Below are 11,746 nucleotides of genomic sequence, written 5' to 3' on the forward strand. Positions count from 1 at the left end.
CTTATAACAATAATACAATATCAAAGCTATAGCCCTTAATTTGTTTTTAAAATGCAGGATCCCGACTTTGTAGAAAAATATGTTCAATTAAAAGGGCTTATAGAAGCATAAACTCATACCTACTTTAAAAGAAAAATAAATAAACAATTTTTCTCAAAAACAGGCCATGGGCCGCGGCATGTGATACAGGGCAAGTGCTCTACCTTTGTGACATGTGCGGTAGCCTGTACACCATGTGCCACTATGCATGTATTGTATTTTGCTATCATGGTAAATTTCTGATACGAACATACACTGCGCGCTATTTTCACATCTGATGTCCGATTAGAGTGATTCAAGTGCCCACACAAAACTTATAAAATAATCTATCTAATGAGATAAGTTTAGACATGATCTAATAGTCCAATCTTAAATTGGACATTTATGTGTGAAAAGGTACCTTCAGTGTTCAATTCTCACTTCTTGCCTCATTAGACCACTTTGAACCTTGAACTAAGTCAAAAAAGATTAGATATAATTGATTGACACATTATATCACATATATCACATCATATTCACAATTTGACCTCTTAATGCTACATTACACACTTGTAGTCTTATATGAGGCATATACCACATAACCACATAAACACAAATATACTTATTTTACTTTTAACCATCTGACTTCCGCATATGGGGCTAAGCCTCACCATATGGTCGAAAATTATAATCCAGTTGACTCACACATAAATGAGGCCAATCCTCACCATTTAGTCAAGCTTTGCATAAATGCACAACATCATATAGCAACTTGTATTCATGACTAGTGAAACAAGTTATATAACATAACATACACTTGCTTGAATAACATCTAGGCCTACCCACATATTCACCATTGTGATACACTTGATAAGATGCAATATCAAATATATAAGCAAGTCATCACGACTCAAAAACTACACATATACATACACATACTCATATGCATCCTAGTTGGCAACCAAAATTCTTAAAACACAAATATACATTCATTACATATATAGGTCGTTATACTACTACCAAATAAACCAATCCTTTCTCGCTTCCTTTCCCAGCCTTCTTATACTCTTTTCACCTATATATAGAAGGTAACAAAGTAAGACATATGTCATAGTAATTTAGATAAACCTCAATTATCGATTAATAAGCAAAATCAAATATAAGAGATAAAATAACATCAATTTCAATAAAGAGCAATATAAATAGATATACATATAATGACACGCTCATTCATCCATTATACTCATGCACTTTCAGACTCCCACTAGTAGAATAAGCTCAACACTCAGACCAGGACATCAAGCCTTCCACAAAATAGAGCCCACCAAGCCACTATCTCAGACCAAGTATCAAAAATATGAGTGGTCTCCTGAGTCCCTATTAGCATAGCACACTCAACGCTTAGACTATCAGGACTTTCTAGCCTTACACAGAGTAAGGCCATAACCCCCTACCCTAATCTTGGATATACCCGTGGATGCATATAGTCCTAGGTCCTCCTTTGTGGATCATCATTATTGTTTAGGACCTTTCAAGACTTCTTAACCTTACACAGAGCAGGGTCATGACCTCCTACCCTAATCTAGCGTATACTTACGGATGCAAATACGCATGCCTCTTCACATACATTGCAAGCATCACTTACACACACGCATGTATATTTCTTTCGCAATACTACTACTCTATCATTTCAATAAACATAATGCACATAAGTCATATAAAATACTTGTAAATCATTTTACAAACTAACAAATGAAAGGGTTACTCTGATTATCTTTTACCGTTACTACTAAGGGTTACCATTCTCACATTTAACTCCCAAGGGTGTAGATTCCTACAAGCAACTTCTCAAATGTTTAATCTACATAAGGAACATTCCTTAATCAATTCTCAACATTTCGCATAGGGCACTAATTTGGCTTAGCCAAATTCCTTAACACATGAAATGTTTCCATTAACACCTTTTGCATTCAAAAATCTATTCCCTATAGTCATTTTCCCTTTAGGTCATCTAAATGACCAAAACATCCTTCTTTCTCATTAAACCAACATTTCCACCTTTATTAACCTAATCACTTAGGCCAATTTGAACCTATAGCTCTAAAGTTCAATCACTAAACCCTAGACTAGTCACAAAACCTTAGTTTCACACCAAAGAGCCCTTTAAATGGCTTTCCCTATCTTCTAACCCCTTAAAACTTCTTGATTCATTTTCTCTATTAACCAAACTTAGAAAAATTAAGGTAGAAACATAGTGTAGGGCAGTACGAAACTTACCCGACAAGTCACTAGTCAAAGCAAACTCCTAAACTTTAGCAAATTTATGCCCTAATAAAGGAAACCTTCTCCTCTCCTCCTTTATTTCTTTTCCTTCTTTTCTCCTCTACCTCACATGCTAATTCACATCATATTTATCTAAATTCTATGCCATGCGCCGCGGCACATGTAGCACATGCTGTGGCACATGGCACAATGAGATAACTCTCACTAATGCTCACGCATCATACTTCAGAATGTCATCTCGCCTTTCAATCCTATTAACACACTAACCAACCAATAACACACATTAATCCACTATCCAAAACCATAATCAATCATTTAATTACTAATTTATCCTTAATTAGTAACTTGTTTTCTAGATCAAAGTTCAAGATGTTATACTAGATTTCTCTGACTAGATTTGAGTTAAAGCTACTAGTTATACTGGCCATATCTGACTTCTATGGAATAATGATTTTATTAACATTGATTATGTTTATTCTAATGTTCAGCTATTCCATTATAGGGTTAATATATTAACCAATAATCACTCTTATTTGCTCTCTAGTATTTATGGTGACCCTAACCCTATCAACTGTGATCTACTTTGGCATTCTATCAAGCCCATAACATCTCTAACCCTTGGCTCATCGTTGATGATCTCAACTCCTATCCTTTTTGTGAAGACAAAAGTGGTGGGGGTAGTTTTAATTGGAGATCTATGAAACAATTGAGATAATGCATAAATTCTTTTTGTCTTCTCGAGCTTAATTTCTTTAGTGATAGATTTAATTGGGAAAAAGGAAATGTTAAAGAGCAATCTTGACTGGGGCTTTTGCAATACTAATTGGAGACTTAAGTTTCACTAGGCTAATTCCTAGTTTAGTGGAAAAGAGACAAGGGAAATTACCAATAGGGCTTGGGTTTAGTGGAAGGAACTATTTTCTCACAACATGGCTAATTAAAATTCAAATCTCCCCTAAAAGAGGTGCCCATATTTAGTGCCTGATCATGGATTTAATAGAAAGACATCTAAACTAATAAGACCTTATAATGACCCTAAATTTTAAATTAGTTTTATAGCAAGTAGAGAGTGGTTAATTATTGGAACTCCTGCTAGTAATTTTCTTAAAGGTCCCAAGTTTGAATTCTACTAAACAAAAATTCAATTTTATTTTGTTTTAAATTATAGAAAAAATTTATGTCATTTCTTGTGATTTTCATTGTTTCATTTCTTGCTTGTGCTTTTTATTGTAATTTTTACAATTTTCCTTGATCAGCTTTTTATTTCCCATTCTCATTTCACTTTCACAAGACACTTCAGACATGAGAGAGAGAGAAAGAAATCTAGAAAAAAATCACCTCCTCTGCTCTTCTCCGATCCCAGTTGGTCACTGGCATTCTCTATCCTTCCTCCTCCACTGGTCAGCTAGCCGTCGACAGGTGCATGAGTTCTATCTATACTGCTATGTGGGTTCTTTAAGATCTTCTTCATATTTCATTCTTTGTTCTGCCTCCTCCATTGTCAATGGTGCACTATCGGTAAGTGTGTAAGGAGCTTGATCCGCTTGAGCAGGATGATCGTCCTATAAGTTCTTCTTCTTCCCTCTTTGGTGCCGTCGACTTCATCTTCCTCCATTTTTGAGTGACCCAAATTTTTCCCTTGTTCAGTCATACAATCTGTCTCCTTCTTCCTTGCTTGTGTTTCATTAGCTACTTGAGGTGAGAATCTTTAATCTTTCTCCTCTTTGCTAAGTGCATATGATTCTGGGTTGAGGTTATGAAATATTATGAATTTTCCTTCTTCCTTTGTTACACGTGTTTGTGGAAAAGGGGTTGTAGAACTAAGCTAAATTTTAGTCTAATTAAGGTGATTTAGTGTGGGCTTGAGTTGTGTTAAAATTTATATTGATTTGTTAAAGGAATGGAACTTGGGACGTTGATTTATTCATATATTTATGTTGGAGAATTTTTGGGAAGTAGAATCGCATAGGAAGAAGCTTGTTAATGATTTGAAGTTTAATGCCCACAAGGTGTTTGATAATATGACCAAGAGGGATTTTTGTTATATAATAGTGTGATATATATACGATGAGTATATTGTTGATTAAATAAATTATCATTAGAAGATAATTATTCTCTTTGATGGGTGTTGGGAGGTGAATAGATTAATTATAGATATAAGAAAACCTTTAGAAAGGGAGTTAATGAAAAAAAAATTGATTTTATGGTTTAGATATTGAGCATTAAAAGGAAGATTTTGATCTAAAGTGGCAAATATATATGACAAATATGCCTTCATTGATTAAACAATCATGTTAAGCATTTGTTCTTTACGATGAAAGTTAAAGAAGAAATTAGAGGTTTTTAGGAGAGATATTTGAGTTAGTAATTTAAGAACCAATTTGATATTCATTTTGGGGATATCATTAGGATATTTGATGCAATGTTGAAAAAGATAAAAGTAAAGGTTTTCTTTCTTTTATCTCTCTAAGTTGTTTTGGATTTAAATATTTTGGGTAGTAAAGCATGATAAGGGAAGTGACAATGATATTATTTGAATATTAGAAATTTTAGGACAAAGCATTGACCTTTAGTACTAGTTTAGAAGTAAGTTATACGCTTAAAAACTTTACAAGTAAGTAGATAGACTCCCAACTGATTTTTTTCAATCAAAATTTTCTTTACTAAAATATTACGTTTTTCTACAAATCATTTTAATAGAAATAATGTAATTATGGGATATTTTGTTGATTAAAATGACTTTATATTGTAAAATTAGCTTTACCAAATTTGAAATGTTAGATAATCAATAAACACAAGTTTGAATTTTGATTATAAGATTTTATTCTATCAAATATTAAATTAGTATGGAAAATGATTCATGCAAGTCTGAAATGGAATATGAAAATTTTTATTTTAATAGTGACTATTTTCTCGCACGTTTGAAAGTGAATACGAAGGGGATTTTATATAGGACATGAGTTGCTAATGACATTTCCATTAGCCCTTAGCGCCTTGGTTAATGACTAGCTAGTTTGGTTTTAGTGAGCTCCATTCTCACGTTGGTTGTTCACAGGCCTCATACTCACGTTTTTTTCATGACTTCGAGCTGTGTTTAGTTAGCCTTATGCTCATAGACTATGTATCCACGTTTGTTTCATGGCTTTAACTATGTTTTGTTACTTATCCTCGTGGACTATGTATCTACATTTTTCTTCATGGCATAAGTTACGTTTAGTTATTTATCCTCGTGGATTGTGTGTCCATATTTATGAATTGTTCTAATAAATCCCAAAAATATGAATTTTCAATTAATTGGTGATTGTATATTCAATGGTTTTCAATTGGTAAATATTGTTATTCTTATTTATTTATTTATTTAATCATTTTGACTTATCAAGATCCAATGTTAAAGCTGCTTTGTCATTATAAATTTAAAGTTTACTGATGTTGAAATTATATATAATTTTTATTCCAAGTTTACAAATTTTGTTTACATTGAATTGTTTTTCTTCAATTTATGTAAATGTTGTAGCTATTAAGTTTGATTTTGGAAAATATTATAGTTGCATCGTTATTCATTGAAAAGTTATTTTGGTCTCAGATAACTTAGCTGATGCTATATGTCCTACTGACCATTAAAGGACTTCTTTTTCTAAGTTGCGTGTAGATTTGTTTTGTAAATATCTCCTATTAATATAAATATGAAATTTATGTATTACATTATGAAAAATATGATTAGGTGCTCCACATAGACAAAGTTAGGATCCTTATTTTGTTATATACTTTGTCTGTTGGTTAGAAGGAGCAAAGCTCCTAATTATTGAGATTTTCTATTTCAATATCTTGTTGTAGAATTTTTGAAAGGTCCTATTTACAGGGAAAGTTTTGTAGAAATTTTTACAAGAATATAAAGGAATTTGTTTGAAGGAAGAACATTAAAGATGTTGTAAATCAAATATAAATATAATTATGATTTTAAAAGTAAAAAAAATTGTTAAGGTTTAAAGAATGTGTGTTTGTACACATACTTGATACTAGTCACTTTCATATTTCGGGACGTGATGGATTGGTATCAAAGCTTAGGTTTCCTATAACTCTGTGGAGCAAGAACTTTTCAATAGGGTCTCAATCATCATTATGAACCCGGATATAATCATAGTTGAGGCATCATTGAAGGCCTCATAGAAGGTCCTTGAATATCATTTCTTTCCTTGTTATTGTCTTCCTTCAATCTACAGTTTTGTATCTTGAGTTAAATATTTTCTTGGTTTTTTTGCATAGTGAGAAATGCTATCTAGGTACTAAGTATCAAGTGGAAGGATCCCTCCTAAATTGTTATATAGAAATACAACATCTACTCAAGAAAGAGAAGGCAAAAGGTTTGTGTAGGAATTATCACAATTTATATTTGGAAGAATAGCTTTATGAATCAATTACTTTGCTTCTTGTTTTGCAAAAATGGGTACATTAAACCTCGACTCTTGTTCTTCCTTGTCCTATAGTATGCCAATTTCACGGTGCTTCATTCAAATAAGGGAAGGAATGAGGTGGACATTTAAGTGAGGGAAAAGAAGGAAGGAAGGAGTTTTTAAAGGTACTATTATTCAATATATATATATATATATATATGTGCACACACACATGCATACATTGTCACACTCTAAAAGTAGAAGATGACTAGCATGAGATGCAAACTATATCACACATTCCTTAAGTCTCAAATTGAGAAATTTTTTTAATTTTCAAAACATAATTAGATTTATATTGAAATTATGACATTCTTAATAGTATTTATTATAATGAAATTTTCAATATTTTTTTGTAAAAATTTTGACAAAACCCCCCTTATAGATAGGATCTCCCGAAATCTCTACAACAAAAAATATTACTATATGCAATCAATAGTTTGGAACTACATTCCCCAATAATAGACAGACAATATTAAAAAAATATAAAATCAGGATCCTATTTATAATTAACGTATAGCACCTAAAACATAATCTCAAAATAAAATACATCATTTAATTTTTACATCAAAAGAAAAGGCATTTCCAAAGACAAATATTACCCAGCTTAGTTGTAAGCCCCTTAATGATCGAGAGGAGGTCCAGTGTCAACTAATGAATCTGAGACTAAAATATTTTTTAGTGAATAGCATTCTAAATAATATGATAAAATTTAAAAGAGTAAAAACAATAGACTCAAATAATTATGTAAAATAATTGAAAATGTGACAATTCAATATAATAAACTTAATAAATCTGTAAATCATGATCATAACTATAAATTGAGAGTGGACTAAAACTGCTTTATTCTATCATGCTTGAAGAAAATAAATTACTCATATGTAAATCAAAGTAGTGCACTTACCAACTAAAAGCAATGAAATTTCAGATACCCAAGTTAATAAAAATTTAAAATTTTGAGGACTTAACAGAACAAGTAACAAATATGGACATACAGTACATAAGGGCAAAATAACCAAATGCGACTGATTCCACGAAGACAAATGTGAACACATAGTCCATGAGAGTAAATAACTAAACACAACCTGAGCTACTAAACAAACGTTGACACACACATACGCACGAGAGTAATGATAATCAAATGCAGCTCAAAACCACGAAAACAAACGTGAGTATGAGATCCACAAATAACAACTATGAGAACAGAACTCATGAAAATCAAACTAGCTAGTCATTGACCATGGTGCGCTAAGGGCTAACATTACTATCGTTCGCAGCAGTGTTCTATTTAGAGCCCTCTTAGAAATCACATTTCAAACATGCGAAAGAAATAATTATTTTTTAAATAAAATTTTCATTCTCAATACCAAACTTGCATGAATTGTTTCAAATCTTAAAACTTGTTAAATTAAAACATCAGAGCAAATGTACAAACTTGCATTAATTGTGTAACCAAGAAATTCCAAAATTCAATAAACAAATATGCCTTCATCAATATTAGAAATATATTTCTTGAAGAAAAATAAATACACATATCAAATTGTCCTTCATCATTGTTCCAAAATTTCTAAAACTAACATAATTCATAAAAATAAAATATTTCAATAAAATATTATTAATAAATAATTAAATGAAATGTTATTCAGTTACTCATTGAAGTTCAAATTTCCTAAAATAATCTTCTTTCAATTTCTATCTAGATTCTCTTCTTCCACACACCCTATAAAGACATGAGTAAATACAATTTAATAATTTTCCTCTAATTTATAAGAACTTCCTTCTACTCCTACTACAATTCCAATCAACCATTATCATTTAAAATTTTAAAACCAAAATTCATGTTTTAAAGTTAGTCTAAGTATTATCATTCATGTCACTAGCCTTCTCCAATTTGCTTCTGTCAAAACAATTCACTTACTTGAGGCAAAATTTTCTCTTAAGCTTTGCACCAAACACCTTAGGTGCCCTAATTCTACCCATTCAATTCAAAACATCCAACAATTTGCCAATGACCTTACAATTCCTAAGAATTTTAATGGTTACATATAAACTCATAATTAAATTCTTTTGCAATCTATCAGTTAATTTGTAGATCCATAATTTCCATACTAGCATACTTCTTACAAAGATCAATTAAATTTTAAAAATGCAAAATCAAGCCAACTCTCCTACTGAGAATTTTATCAAACACTATATGGGCATAAATTATGAATCTAATATTAACATTTTCCTCCCAAATTTCAGCTTTCCTAAAATCTTACAATATCACTAATTCAATCATTTTCAATCACAAACTCACGTCCATACTATCAGCTCCTTCTTTATATAACCACAATTTTCAATTTAAAAATCAAGCTTCCTCTTCCTATACACCCATGTATTTTTTTCGGACAGCAGCAAAAACACACTAAAAATTCTATAACTTTAACCATTAGAATGCCCACACACGAAATTAGCAAAATGAAAGGTGCAGAACTTCAGACATGAATCAGCAACAATAAAGAAGAGGAAGAGAAGAAAGCTGATTGAAACTAAGGAAGAAGAATTCACTTACCAACAGCAACATTTGCTGTGATGCACGAGTAGAGGAGTTGCAAGATTGAAGATTTTTGACCATCCTTAGCCTCCAGCAACAGCGATAGCAGAGTAAAAGCTCAACACTTCGCATCAGACACGAGCTGGGCGAGGGAGAACAAAGGGATCTTGGCAAACACACAACAGCGATGAACGAACACCAGCACCTATTGATGGCAAACGGATGAAGCAATGGTGGTCATTCACATCAGTGCCAGCAATGGCTGAAACAGAAGAGAAGACACCGAAGGTACAGAAAAGGAAGAAGAAAACAAAAGCCATTTGATGATAGATCAGTGGCGGATGGAGTTGCGGCAGACCTTCGCTCTCTCTCTCTGTGGGGTCATATTTCGAGACGTGAGAGAAACAACAAAGCTAAAGATTAAAAAAAAGAAAAAAATAAATAAAATTATGATATGTCAAATCACAAGATCACAATCACAATCTAATGTGTAAATCTAAATCAATTTAAAAACATAGGAGGAGTATCATCTTTTCAAATAATTTAGTTTTTTAATATATATTAAATATGTTTTATCCTAATATATATACAGCAAACAAGTAACTTTATGGCATTTTAAAATATTTTATCCATAATATGGTCCTTCATACTGAAGTTCTCAACTTTAGTTTTGCCTTCACAAAAATTATTGTTCTTATTTAAAAATTTAAATGGTAGAGACTAAAATACAAATAAGCAAAGCATCTCTCTTTAATCGCTAGAATTTCTTTTCTAAAGTGACAACAAAGATTACTCAATAATTTATGGTAAAGTTACCAAACTTGTATATCTAGAGAAGGAACCTTGTGTAAAGTGTAAACTCCTCACTCAATAACAGTTCCAACACCTGACATGTGGGGGGATTATTATCATCAATACCAACATGACAGTCATTTTTATTTTTGGGTTTAACTACTAATAAGTCATTTTTCATCATATCACTAGAATAAAAGATCCAGATAAATTATTGATACGTGAAAAATTTTAATTTATTTTATTAAGTATATCATCTTTAAAAATATTTTTTCTCATATATGAATTTTTAAAAGTAATTATTGAATCATTTTTTATATAAAGTCACTTATAAAAAAAGATAATCGATTCCTTTTAAAACATAAATTATATCAAGAAACAGCATGATTTCTATCATATAAATTGTCTTTCTATAAAAAAAATTGAAAAAATTAATTATTTGACCTTTGTGATTTTGACTCAATTATTACTCAATCCCTAAATTTTGTCTTGTTACTGCTCTTTTCTTATAGTTTTGAATCAACTGTAACTCACTCTTTGAATTTTGACTCTTGTAATTAAGTCTATATAGTTTTAACCATTAAAAATATCAGTCCTTATAATTTAAAAATAAAATCATACAAATTAAGATTATGTTAAAATTTAGTACTGATATTTTAAATTAGTTTATTAAATTAAAATATCAGTCCTAAATTTTAACATAATTTTTATTTTTATAATTTTATTTTTAAAAATATAGGGACTGATATTTTAAATGGTTAATTAAATAAAAATATAGGGATTAAGTTGCAAGAGTCTAAGGTATGAACTGGTATGAGGATAAGCAAGATTGGAAATAATTTTTATGAGAGGATTGCAAACATGAATTGGTCTGAGATCAGCAGCACGAGAAATAATTGGTATGAGAGATTCGCAAATAATATCGATTTGTTTCAGTGCTTTTGGATTCAAGAATCAAAAACCAAAGTGTTGGACATATATATCATAGTAATAATGACAAATACAGATAAGTTAACTATAATTATATCTAATTGTTTTCATATATATATATATATATATATATCGTAGTCAACTATGATTTTGGAACAAGTATTTTAAAGTACTTTTACTTATATTGTTCCATACTAAGTGAGATATGAAAAAATGATTTATATACATAAAAGTTATACTATAATATTTTTTTTATCTTAAAGTGAGTTTATATCTAAAGGTATCCAAAGTATTATTTTTATATATTTGATATAATGCTTTCTATATGCATAGTACCATAACCTTCATATCTATACTCATATGCATATTAATACTTGGATTAGCCATTATGTATACATCATATCATTGAACGTTATCCAAAGTAAAAATGAGAATGAGCATGAAGAGAAAGAAATTGAAGTCATCATTAGCTTGCATACCACACTCAAAATGGGAAAACATAAAGTGAAGGATGATCCAAGAAGAGTTTAAAGAGAATCAAGATATTCATACAAGCTTGGATACACCTTAAAGCCTTAGACTTGATAGGCATAATATTCTTAGGCTAGAAATCTTTATGTTAAACTCATTGATTTATATATATAATATTAGCTCAAGATATTTTAAATCAAATTTAGTTCTTAAAAGACAAAGTGAGATATAATTTTCTATATTCATATTTTCATATTTAATCATATAT

The 11,746-nt window shown here is 30.6% G+C and overlaps 1 long non-coding RNA gene across 1 annotated transcript; it reads right to left on the bottom strand.

Moving 5' to 3' along the window:
- Positions 1 to 791: 791 nt before the first annotated feature.
- On the bottom strand, positions 792 to 9,631 carry LOC129290124 (uncharacterized). Its single transcript, XR_008588253.1, has 3 exons — positions 9,304 to 9,631; positions 7,352 to 7,415; positions 792 to 1,093 (listed from the first exon to the last, which is right to left on the bottom strand). It is a non-coding gene; the product is annotated as an uncharacterized LOC129290124 (long non-coding RNA).
- Between the last annotated feature and the right edge of the window lie 2,115 nt (positions 9,632 to 11,746).

Source organism: Prosopis cineraria, unplaced genomic scaffold (assembly GCF_029017545.1).
Source record: "Prosopis cineraria cultivar Desert tree isolate PC_DT_omini unplaced genomic scaffold, ASM2901754v1 PC13, whole genome shotgun sequence".
In the NCBI taxonomy this organism is placed as follows: domain Eukaryota; kingdom Viridiplantae; phylum Streptophyta; class Magnoliopsida; order Fabales; family Fabaceae; genus Prosopis; species Prosopis cineraria.